The sequence below is a fragment of the Symsagittifera roscoffensis genome, chromosome 5, assembly GCF_963678635.1.
Source record: "Symsagittifera roscoffensis chromosome 5, txSymRosc1.1, whole genome shotgun sequence".
NCBI classification, from domain to species: Eukaryota; Metazoa; Xenacoelomorpha; order Acoela; family Convolutidae; genus Symsagittifera; species Symsagittifera roscoffensis.
The window spans coordinates 35,751,853-35,763,687 of record NC_087066.1 but is presented as its reverse complement, the minus strand read 5'-3'; positions in this window follow the sequence as shown (position 1 = coordinate 35,763,687).

Genomic DNA, 11,835 nt, shown 5'->3' with positions numbered 1-11,835 from the left:
GTCAAATGAAAAATGATTTTTGTAGAGAAGCGGTTGAACAATGTTTGTCAAAAATAATTTATTTCGTTCTTTTATTGAGCCTATAATTGGCAGTCGGTAGTCTCAATGTATTTTGAAAAGCCTTCTTTTTGTTTGTAAGATATTGGTATAAGTATGTTATACACTTTAATTCAATTCTTTTCTCGATTCCAATGAACGATTTGCTAATGCGAAGAAGGGAAGAAGATTTAAATTTTGTCTGAAATATGTTCTTTTTAACGCCCAGTTCAACTGTTTCTCTAGAGATAGCATCAAAGTAGCATTAATTTGTTGTAAAAAAATTGCTGAATAATCTAAATGTGATAAAACAAGACAATGAAGCAGGGGAACTAATGATAATGTCGGCAGTTGTTGTCCAATTGTATCTATAGTTTTAATTCCTTGTGCCTTTTTTTGGAAAATTGTTTTGATTTGAGCATGAAAAGATAAACTTGAATCAAGAATAAGGCCTAAATATTTGCATTCTGATATTTTGGCTACATTATGCCCATTAATTACTGTTGTATCAGTATCTACATTTTTGCTATCATTTTTTTGACAAAATGTTATAAATTCCGATTTAGATGCATTCAGATTCAATTGGTTCTCTGCAAAAAAATCCGTTAGATTATTAAGTGATTTTTGCAATCGTTTCAAAGCATCCTCAGAAATTATAGAAGAGGAAAAAACCATACAGTCGTCAGCATATTGAACTAAAGTACAACCTTCATATAATCGCTCTTGTATGTCATTAACATATAAATTGAACAACAACGGACCAAGTACCGTTCCTTGTGGGACACCTCGTTTGATTTCAATCCAGTCTGAAAAAATTTCATTGACGTTTACTCTTTGAATACGTTTGTTTAGGAAGCTAGCAATTAAAGCATTTGCTCCATTTGAAAAACCGAGAGAAACCATTTTTTCAATTAAAACTTCATGCGAAATAGAATCAAAAGCCTTGGACAGATCTAATAAAGCTGCATGTACGATTTTTTTTGAATCTATTTGATTTCGAATACTTTCTGTCACATAAACAAGAGCATCTTGTGTTGAAATATTTTTGCGAAATCCGAATTGAAATGGTGTCCTTATTTGAAATTTGTCAAGATATTCTGTTATTTGGGCATTAAAAATTTTTTCAAAAATTTTAGAAAAAGCACAAGTTATTGATATTGGCCGATAAATTTTTGCATCCATTGGGTCATCTTTTTTAAACAAAGGGGTTACGTGTGCTTTTTTCAGTTCGATCGGGAAAATGTTCCCATCTAAGCAAGTATTTATGACAAAAGTTAAATGTGGAACTATAACTGATTGACCGTCAATGATTGCCCAAGCAGGTACGGTACAAGGTCCGAGAGGTTTTCTAACATTGATTTTTCGAACTATATCAAATCATTGCTTCACTGTAATGTGTTGAAAATGGAAAGGTGCAGATTCAGAGGCAGATTTGTTGTAATTCTGAGGCTTTTTAGCGCCGAAAAATTCGCCTAAGATCGAAAAAATATAATTTAAATGATTGGCAATTTTTTTGTCTTGGGTTATCATTTCACTGAAGGAATTTCGTAGAACTGTAATTCGATTGTTGCCAGAACATGTACCTCTAACTTGGTTAATATATTTCAATTTTTGTTGGATAGTGCTGAGAAGTGAAAAACAATTTTTTGAGTGATCGAGTTGTTTACTTCTAATCAACTGGCTCATTTGATTACGTAAAAACTGGTACTTTGACCAATTATTGCTTGCGCTCCGACTGCGATATGATTTGAGTGAATTCTGTTTCTTATTCAACAATTGCTGACATTTTGAGTCGAACCATTCCGTTTTCAATACATTTTTTGGTTTAAAATTACGAACAAATTTTTTTCGATAGGAGCATGTTGCTGAAGAGCATTAGAAATTAAATAAATCATCGTCGAGACATGTTTTGTGAGTCTGTACATTGATATAAGAGATACCAAGGAAGAGCGGAGAGTGTATTGCAAAATTCATTTTTCTGATAATTTTTCTTATTGAAAGTCGAAATTATCCTCGGTAAACTTTTGCCGCTTTTTATGTCCATCAAAATAAATCAAGCAAAATGGTCGGTTTTATAAGGTGTATCAAAACAAAATTCAATGCCGTTTGTTTCATAGTCACTGATGATGTAGTCGATATGAGTTTTAGTTGAGGAACTAATTCTGGTCTCATCGTTTGGACAAAAAACCTTCAATCCATATGGAATAATTATAGAATCTAAATTTTCTTTTTCTTTGCTATCCAGATAATTTATGTTATAATCACCCAGAAGCGTAATTTTATTAGAAACTGAAAATGCATTATCTATGTTAAGCGTTAATTGCTCCAAAAAATCAATAAAGTTTGATCTGCTTGGATTAAAACACAAATTAACTAACATTTTTTCTTTACTGGAAATGTTAAATGTAGATTTGCACTCAACCCACACTGACTCATATTTTTCTTTATCAAATAAATTTAAATCAGGCCTCAATTTCGGAGCCAATTTGATTGGTATATATAACAAAACGCCACCGCCTTTCTTTTTTACCGCTGATTGCCTATCATATCTGAACATCGCATGCGTTCTAGGGTGGAGATTCCATAAATTGTCACTATTTTCTTTTTTAAGCCACGTTTCGGAAATTCCTATAATTGTATTTTCGCCCATACCATCATGAAGTTTTTTCAATTGCATCCGTTTTCTAATAATACTTTGAAAATTCAAATGAACAAATTTAAGATTTGCACAATTTTTTGAGCAGATGCCGTAGACTGTTTCAATGGTTTCAATAGGACCAGGGTTTTTTTCAACATCCCCACTTTGGGTCAGTAACAACGCAAAAAGGAAAAGATGAGTCAGTGTGGTAGCTCTCCGCTCATTTATCCCACATTTCGATGATAATATCTTTTGATGGCAGCTTAGATAGCCCCAGTAAACAATGGTTTTTTCTCTATTTTCCATCTGAGCCTTGGAAATTAGAAAAATTGCACAAAACAACCAGAATTTAATATTCAGCATAATAAATTAAATAAATTAAATAATCGCCAAAGTTTGCACCAAGAAAAAATGCGAAACTAGTATTTCCTATAGAATTTTGCACCGTTTTGGAAAAATTGTATCATTTCTGTCGTTTTTGGATCTAAATTTGATGATTGTTGGGTTTGCTTCATTCTGGGGCGGGTTGTAATCTCACATGTGTTTGCATTAATATCAGAACCTCTAAAAGAATCTCTAAAATTTTGCACCAAAATTTCAACACCCCCATCAGAAGGATGCAAACCATCCGAGCTAAGCGCATCGGTATTTTGACTAAAATTTTTGTTTATGTCTAAAATATCCAATTTTACTTCGCCCAAGTCCTTTACATTCCGTACTAAATTAAAAATTTGCTTGTTTAGCTTCTGTACATTTGGATTAAAATCTTTTCTAAAAGCGCCTAAGGGAGTTACAGTACATAGTGAAATTGTTTCTGGGGAGAATTTATGATTTACGAGATAAATTAGTTTTTCTAAGCTACTCACGGCTTCCTTCGCGTCGAAATCATTTGAGAGGCAGTCATTTATTCCAATTAGCGTAGTTACATGTTTAAAATGTCGCGATTTGCTGTTTCTCACGCGTTCCAGCAATGCAGAAATTTTGTGCCCACCAAATCCTCTCGCCAACACATTTTCCGATATTTGTTCCCCATTGATTCTGTTAACAATTGAGTCTCCCAGTAATAGGCCAGAATATTCTCCTTCTCGTGGTAAAAATAAATGTTTTCGTTGTTGGTCGAATTTGTCTTCTTGAATATGGTTGCTTGTATTTTGATTTCTTGGTTATTCTTGCTTTCTTGGTTATTTTCGCTTCGTTTGTTCTGATTTCTGCTCCGAGTTTCAATCTTGCTCCATTCATTTTCAAATTTGTTTTCTGCAATTTTCGAATAGCCCGTGTTTTTAAAATTTTCTAGATCAATAAATTTGTTTCCTTTTTCTTCATCTTTCGTTGATACAGTTAAGTTTTCGATAATTCGTTTAAAATAAGTAACCTTTTCGATCAAGTCTTTATACAGCTCGTATTTCATTTCGTCGTTCAAATTTCGGAAAGTTTCGAGGTCAAACATGTGGGCGATTAAAAGCGAAATTAAAAATAAGACATTAAAAAGAACCGACTGATCGCTAGAAATTTAAATTGGTTGTGAACAGGGTAATCAGAATGACAAAATGTATCTTGATGACATACGCTATTTCACGAGCTCTTCATTAATATTAGTAAATCAGGTGAGAAAATATCATGGTAACCGAAGTTATTTCACTAGTCTTTAATCATTTCACCGGGTCAAAAAACCATTGAAATTTCATGAAAAAGGGAAAATTTTGAAGAGAAGTCAATTAAATTGAACAGGAAATAAAAAGAGCGTATATACCGCACAGTTTACAGTTGAAGCAGTAAAGCGAAGGGTGTGGGTCAACTAGTTGCCTCAAGGATGCATCCAGCGTTCCCGCGCTGAATCGCTGAGTCTAGCTTTTGTTCGGGAAATTTAAAAGCTAGTTTCTCACCTGTTAAGACTGTTATTCGCCTTGCAAGTTCTTTCAAGAAAACTGCAGTAGACCTACCAGCGCCACCCAGTGTTTCCATGGCAACGGGTTTGAAAATTACGGTGGAAGGCAGGTCTGAATAGTGGTTTCTTTTGCGGACTGCGGCCTCGGAAGCTGCATTGGCACCCGGAAGAACTCCCATTCGCAGATTAGAGTTTGTCAAACGACTTTTACATGTGAAATCCCATGCCAAGGTCCGTCCTCGCTGCCATGGCGTCCATCTTTGCGTCCATCTTTGCGTAGCAGCCCGATAGGTTCTAGTGTGGAAAACCCGATAGGTTCTAGTGTGGATAGGTTTGCGTCCATCTTTGCGTAGCAGCCCGATAGGTCTGCGTCCATCTTTGCGTAGCAGCCCGATAGGTTCTAGTGTGGAAATGATGCCGAGTGATTTTAACCCGGAAGAACTCTAACCCGGAAGAACTCCCATTCTCAGATTAGAGTTTGCCAAACGACTTATACATGTGAAATCCCATGCCAAGGTCCGTCCTTGCTGCCATGGCGTCCATCTTTGCGATAGGTCTGCGTCCATCTTTGCGCAGCAGCCCGATAGGTTCTAGTGTGGAAATGATGCCGAGTGATTTTATAGAATGATCATTTTAATGATCATGTTGCCATTCGAGTGTTTGATGAACCCGTGCTTGATCTTCGGGCAGACAAGTGCGTGTCTTCCATTTGTTGCTGGGACAGAGCCACATTTGCACGTGTGTTGTGCGGTTACTGGGGCTCCTAGACGCAGACCAGCTGAAATACGGAACTCATCATCAGACAAAGTCAGACCCAGCGGACGAGAAGGAAGGACTTCCAGCCAAGCGCCTGAACCTGATAACGACGTCCAGCCAAGGAAGGACGTCCAGCCAAGCCGTGATAACAAGCAAGTAAGTTTTCGTCGGTACAATTGCTCAAAATGTTTGCGGATTGTTGTTCGTAGATAGGTTTTGTCCAAAATTTTTGAGCGCACTAGGGGGTTAAGTCTTCAAATCGGTGGTTGCTGATAGACTCCCAGTGGTCGACGGCTTCGTTAAAAAGACGAAAGAAAGCGGTTTGACATGGTAAGAATGCGGTTTGACATGGTAAAGAAGCTGTTCACTGCAGGAGTGTCTTGAGTTTTGCAAGTTTGTCCACTAACTCTGCACGAATCGACCGAGTGCCTAGACCAACCCCAAGAAGTGTGCTGTTTTCGGCATCAACGCATTGAATAGTGGGAAATGTCTCACGAAAAGCTCTTTCTATCTCCTTTTTACTGCTCCCAAAAGCTGTCACCTCGCATTTCTTCTCATTCAAACGAAGACCAAGTTTCTCACATGCTTGTTTGATACTCAGAAGATCATGGAGAGTGGTGCGCCATTCATCAGCAAAAGCAACGTCATCCAGGTATCCAGTTTTCAGCTTGCTCAAGAGGTTCTGCAAAGCAGGATGTAGGACAAGACAAAAGCCAAACGTAGCCAAGGGATCGCCTTGCTGAAACCCTTCTGTTGATTTGATGGTAAAGGCACCATATATCAAAAAACTGCTGTCTTCGTAGCAGAGTTTCACAAAGCTAAGGATCTCCGTGGCGTGTTCATTGATGGCTTTCAAAATGGCATCACGTCTTACACTGTTGAAGGCGTTGGCAAAGTCAATTTTGACAAAGGCTTGATCAAGTTCTGCGCATTCAATGATATCGCGCGCTACATGGGCCACCGCCTCACGCCCGTGTTTAACACCAGCTCCTAGCTGAAAAGGCCAAAAATAAACTTTGAGTTTTTCCAGCATGCGCCGTGAAATGCATTTGAAGTGAGTCTTCGCAAAGTGTCTCCAATCGCGATCGGGCGTATTCCTCCACATTTCTTGGCCAAAGAGATGAGTGTAGCACTGGAGACGACAAGCTTGATGAACGCAGGGATGTTGCCTGTCAACATTAAAATTGTGTAGTCTGTCAGATGCGAGAGCAGGTTGTTGCCAGCTTCGTTAGCAGATGGTGAAAGTGCGTCTTCACGTGTTGTGGTCTGAGGCCCGTCGGTCCACCAGCACTACCTGCGTTAAAAGACATGACCGCTCTCCTGACTTCAGACTGACTAACTTGAAGTTGAACACAGTCGTTAGATGGGGGTGTAGCTGTCTGCGGGTGCAGGAGGGTGTTTCGCGTCGAGCAGTGTTTTGTTCTCAAGAGTCGGCGGCAAGAAAGTATCGTCGCTGGCTGCCAACCTGACAGCTCCCTTGATATCATCTTCATCAAGTTCGGCAGCAATCAGTTTGGAGTTGTCGTTGTTCCCAGAGCTTTACTTTTCCCTAAAAAGGGAAAGCAAAGAATCACTTGAATGAAAGTAAGAGTCAGATGGTTGGGAATCAAGCCACTCAGATGGAGAAAACTAACTTCTGCGCAGAAGAAACCCAAGTTGAAAGATTGACCTGATATGAGGCTACGGGTCTATCAGAACGTATACTTTGCTGCGCGTTCGTTCGTTTGGCTCTAGAAATAAAAAATTTCTTTTGGAGTATTTTTTATCATTAATAGTGCTGAGTAAACACACAGCGTTGGCAACCTAAGAAAAAAGAACCATTTGTATCATTAAAAATTGTAGATTAAAAATGAAGTGTTTGTAAAATTGCTGAAAAGAAAATTATCAAAAAAACATCTGAAAAAAAATTCAAAGAACATTGATTACGTTAAAATAGTAAATTAAACAAATGTTTCCGCAGTTTTAGTGCATCTACAGGTTTTAAAATCTACCTTATATTTAAAAACGGATCAAAAATAATTTTTCAAATTATTACATTGTTACAAAAAACCTATTATGCAATCAAATTTGAAATATTCACAAAAATTGGCCTGATTTGTGGAAAATTTTTAGGACAAAATTTTTGATTTTAGAACTAAATATTCAATGTCAGCCTAATTCATAGCGTGGGTTGGATCCTTGCAAAAAAACGAACCGCTCCTAATGTTTATAACCTATTTTTGCTATTGGTCTGTTCAATGATCTTCCAACTTAACTCTAAACCAAAACCATTACCTCCACGCTGTTTCAGTTGCTGCCCGAGTATCCGCTTTTCGGTGCTCCTTAACCCTGGTCGTAGGATGTCTGAATGTTAGTTCAAACATTTTCGCACATTTTATGCATCACCAAGATTAAACGTTTTTTTTCACATTTTTTACAAAACAATCAAAGATCTGAAAAAATGAGAATCATGTCTTAAAATGCTTTGAAAAATTTTTGACCAAACAAATTCAAACAACTGTGAATACCTAATAAATTATCTAACTATTCAGAGCAATTTCCTGTACATTTCTGGGATTTATTTAGCTTTTTGTGCTTTCATTGTTATTAAATTTCAATTTGGTAATACTTTCCAATTCCGACAGGTCAGTTTTTTGAGTTTAAACTATGTTAAACATGGACTATAGTTTTAGTGTTAATTCCCGCCCTCTGAATTCAGCGCGTGTGTCGATTCTTGGCCTCTCTCGCCAAATATGCAAAGTCTTTGTTGTGAGTAGCTTCGGAGTGTTGGCTGTTTTGTCTATAAACTCTGACTTCAGCTCAGCAGTATCGCCTTCATCCTTATTACATTCTAACAAGTGTTGCCCTACTGGGGAGTCCCCTTTGCCACGTTCATCGATCCTTGTGAATAAATGTTGGACTGTCTGTCCGACTTAGGTGGAGTTACATCCACTACACCACTTCTGATCTCAGTTCACAAGCAAAGAAAGTTTTGAGGGATGGCAAGCTTGTTTTCAATTTTTTTTGAATAAAAAATTATTTGTGCCCCGGATATTTGCCGAATCTTTGCAGCAAACAAATGAGATGAATTGCCTCAATATTGCAGTGTAAAAAGGGGGAGTGAGTCTTTCAACCATTTATCAATTTTTGGTTCTGTTGCCGTCACCTCTAAATTTTTTTCCCTCAAGATCTTGGAGTTTCAAACACTACCCTCTCCGACCAATTTTTCAGATATTGATTTTCAATCCATCGTTGTTTTCCAATGGTCAGTCAAAGTTTCTTTATGTTGAGTTACTTCTGAAAACCCTATGGAGAGTCCCTTCAATAACGCTTCTTTTGTATTGCATGTGATGTGACCTTTTTTCCTGAGTCCACGATGACATTTCAATCCAAAAAGGCCAAATTACCGTTAATATCAAGTTCTTCTATGGTGAACTGCAAGTTTGAATGCAACTTATTGGCAGCCTCGAGGACTACCCCAGGATCACCCTTGATAGTTCTAAGTACGTCATCCACATATCTTAGAAAAACTATAACACCATTCCCAGTCCTATCTGCTTCTTGTTGCTTTTTGCAAGTCATGCACTACCATACTATTTCAGCGATGTCTGCATATTCGGATTTCGATATGTTACCACACCGTTACAAGGAACCGATTCAAACAAGCTTCGCATTCTACCCCTTTTGTTCGACATCCAGGGCAGACTTTATTGTTATTCTCATTTAGCACAGTCAATTTTGGTGCTTCTTTCATTAATGCAGGTTCGTATTCTCTGAGCAACAAACTGGCCAGATTTACTGCAAGGGAGGCGCGCCTTGCTAAACCGTCTCTTTGTACATACCACAAACCATTGAATTTGAAATAAACCTTACTCACTGCCAAATTTAAGAGTTTTCTCATAGTTTTGCAAGATATTTCTGGAGGATTGATTTGCTCATATAATCTCCTCGCGGCTTTTTCAACAGCTTCCTTGAGTGAGACATTAGTGTTAAAACTCTTTACATCAAGGGAAATCATATTCTCATCAGAGTCCAATTCTGTTTCCTCCAAGAGCTCCCTGGCCATTTGAGTGTTCGTTTCTATGTTTGCCCCCTCTATTTTATCACAGTATTTTGCCGATGTTTCATTTAGGTGGTCAAATGAAAGGACGGGACGGAGTGGTGTGCCTTGTTTGTGTACTTTTGCTAAACCATACAGCTTAGCTGGCTGCGCCCCCATGATCTCAACCTAGCGTACAGCACTTCGCTAATCTCTTCCGTCTTTTTCATGGCGAGTTATTCTTTGTATATGTCTCTTTCCAATTTTATGATCACACTGTCTGTCAGATTCTGCCTCTCACTAAGTTGTTCTGCCTGTAATAAATCTTTCAGTTTCTTCTAATATGTCTCCTTTTTTATTGAACAAAAACCCTCCCCATTATCAAACGGCACTGCCAGAAGACCGTTGACCTTCAAATACTTTCTGGCTTTTTCAACACCTGTGTCAGAGGGGGTCTGTTTCACATTCTTAGCATAGTTCCTTGCAGCTGCTTCAATCTCACATAATTTTCTCCCAGTTGTCTATTTTACTTCAGTTCAGACAATTTCCCTAAGAAAATAATTTTGCTGAATTTGACCGGATGGATTGGTTTAAAACTTAAGACTTCCCGCACGCACTGCGGCAAAATCACTTCATCTTAGATTCTGACTGATCTTTCATCCAAGTTTTTTAATGGTCTATCCTGTCTTTCCGAAAATTTTTCGAGCTTTTTTTTGTGTCGGCTTATCAGGTTATTGCCACTACACCTTGCATTCAGGTATAGATAGAATATTAGCGAAGGCCACCACTTCTCATATGTGCCCTTTCTCACTATCTTCCTTGCTTTTGCTATGTTACCCGATGCCTTAGCCCTATCCGCATTTGCCTGGCTTATCTCAGATCTCAGGAGTCTCAATTGAAAATTGTGTAAAGCTTGATCCGAAAAAAACACCGTTATCAGGCACGCAAAACCGTAAAAATCTGGTATAATGTCATTATCGAGATGTTTTCTCAGAAATTTAGTTCTCAGGAAACTGCTATTAAATTTACTAGAATGTTTTAATTAGGATAACACAAATTTTCAAGTGAGTTTTATCTTCAAGACCAATCTAAGGAATGGTGTTTGCAGCAAAATGGTGGTCATCTCTTCTTTGCAGCCCACGAGCACTTAAACTTATTTGGCACCCAGCAAAAAAAAACAGCCCCAACAAAATCTTACCACTTATTGGCCGTTCGGCTCCAGCTTGAGGTCCCCAGCCAACACGTCCGCTCTCCACGTCTTTGCTCGTTGGCTTCCCTGCGATGGTTTCTTGGTCTGGGCCCGTATCTTTGAGAAAACGCCTGGCAGGTGGTCTCGATGTGACAGAACCACTCGTAGTGACTTCAATTCCAATTCGCTCGACTTGTGCAGTTGGAGATTTTCTCTGAGGACCGCAGGATTTAGTTTCTTGCTTCTAGAGATAAAGTTACCGGTTGTAGTTATGACGATTGTCTCTGTCTTCCGTAGATCCTCAAAAATATCGAGAGTACCTGTTCTCCTGCAGTAGACAATGGCACTTATTTGTTTTCGCTTCGATTGTAGATACGCCAGTATTTCATCAATTGGGCAGGGCGTATAGTTGTTAGTTCGATGGGATGATATGCTGTTTTTCACCTCATCGTTTCAGAGGATAATCTGCTTAAGGGCAGAGGTTGCTGTTCCAATAAAATTCGCAAATTATTCCCCCTGTTCAAGGTATTGGTGTTTAAAGAAAGGCCGGGGACTGCGTAGACCTTCTGCTGCGCCTCTCTCCGTTTCTGTAGCTCAAGATCTTTCAGGCTGTGATAAGGGGAGCTGGCAGCTACAATCATTGTCATTTTAGTAGCTCAAACACGATTGCCATAATGAACAAGAAGCGGTAATAAAATTCGGTATAAATGGTAGAGAAAAAATAGAAAAACGGCTGTTTTCCTCAAAGAGTATAACAGTTTATTTATAGCTTATCGCTAAAAAGGGTTAAGTTTTAACAATAACGGTTATGAGATTTTCAAAATGTTCAGTCAAACGTTTTCGCACATTTTGTGCATCATCAGGATTCAAAGTTTTTTTTACAATAGTTACAAAACGATCAAAGATCTGAAAAAATGAGCATCATGTCTAAAAACCTTCTAAAGGTTTTTGACCAATCAAATTTAAACAACTATAATTACATAATAAATTACTTAACCATTAATCACATTTTCCTGTAAATTTCTGAAATTTTTTTAATTTTTTGTTCTTTCATTGTTATAAAATTTCGATTTGGAAATATTTCCCAACTCTGACAAGTCAGTCTCTAACTTGTCAGAATTTTGGCCATGTTATACATGGACTATAGTTTTAGTGTTGTCGAGTTTGTCGATATAGATGGTTGTGCATCCATTACAACCTGGATTGTAAATAACTTTCGATTTCAGTTTGCTCGCAAAAGCTTATAAACGATAGCAAACATCTTTATAGTTTCCGCATCGGGAACACTATCTGCGCCTCAGTGTGTTCACCTC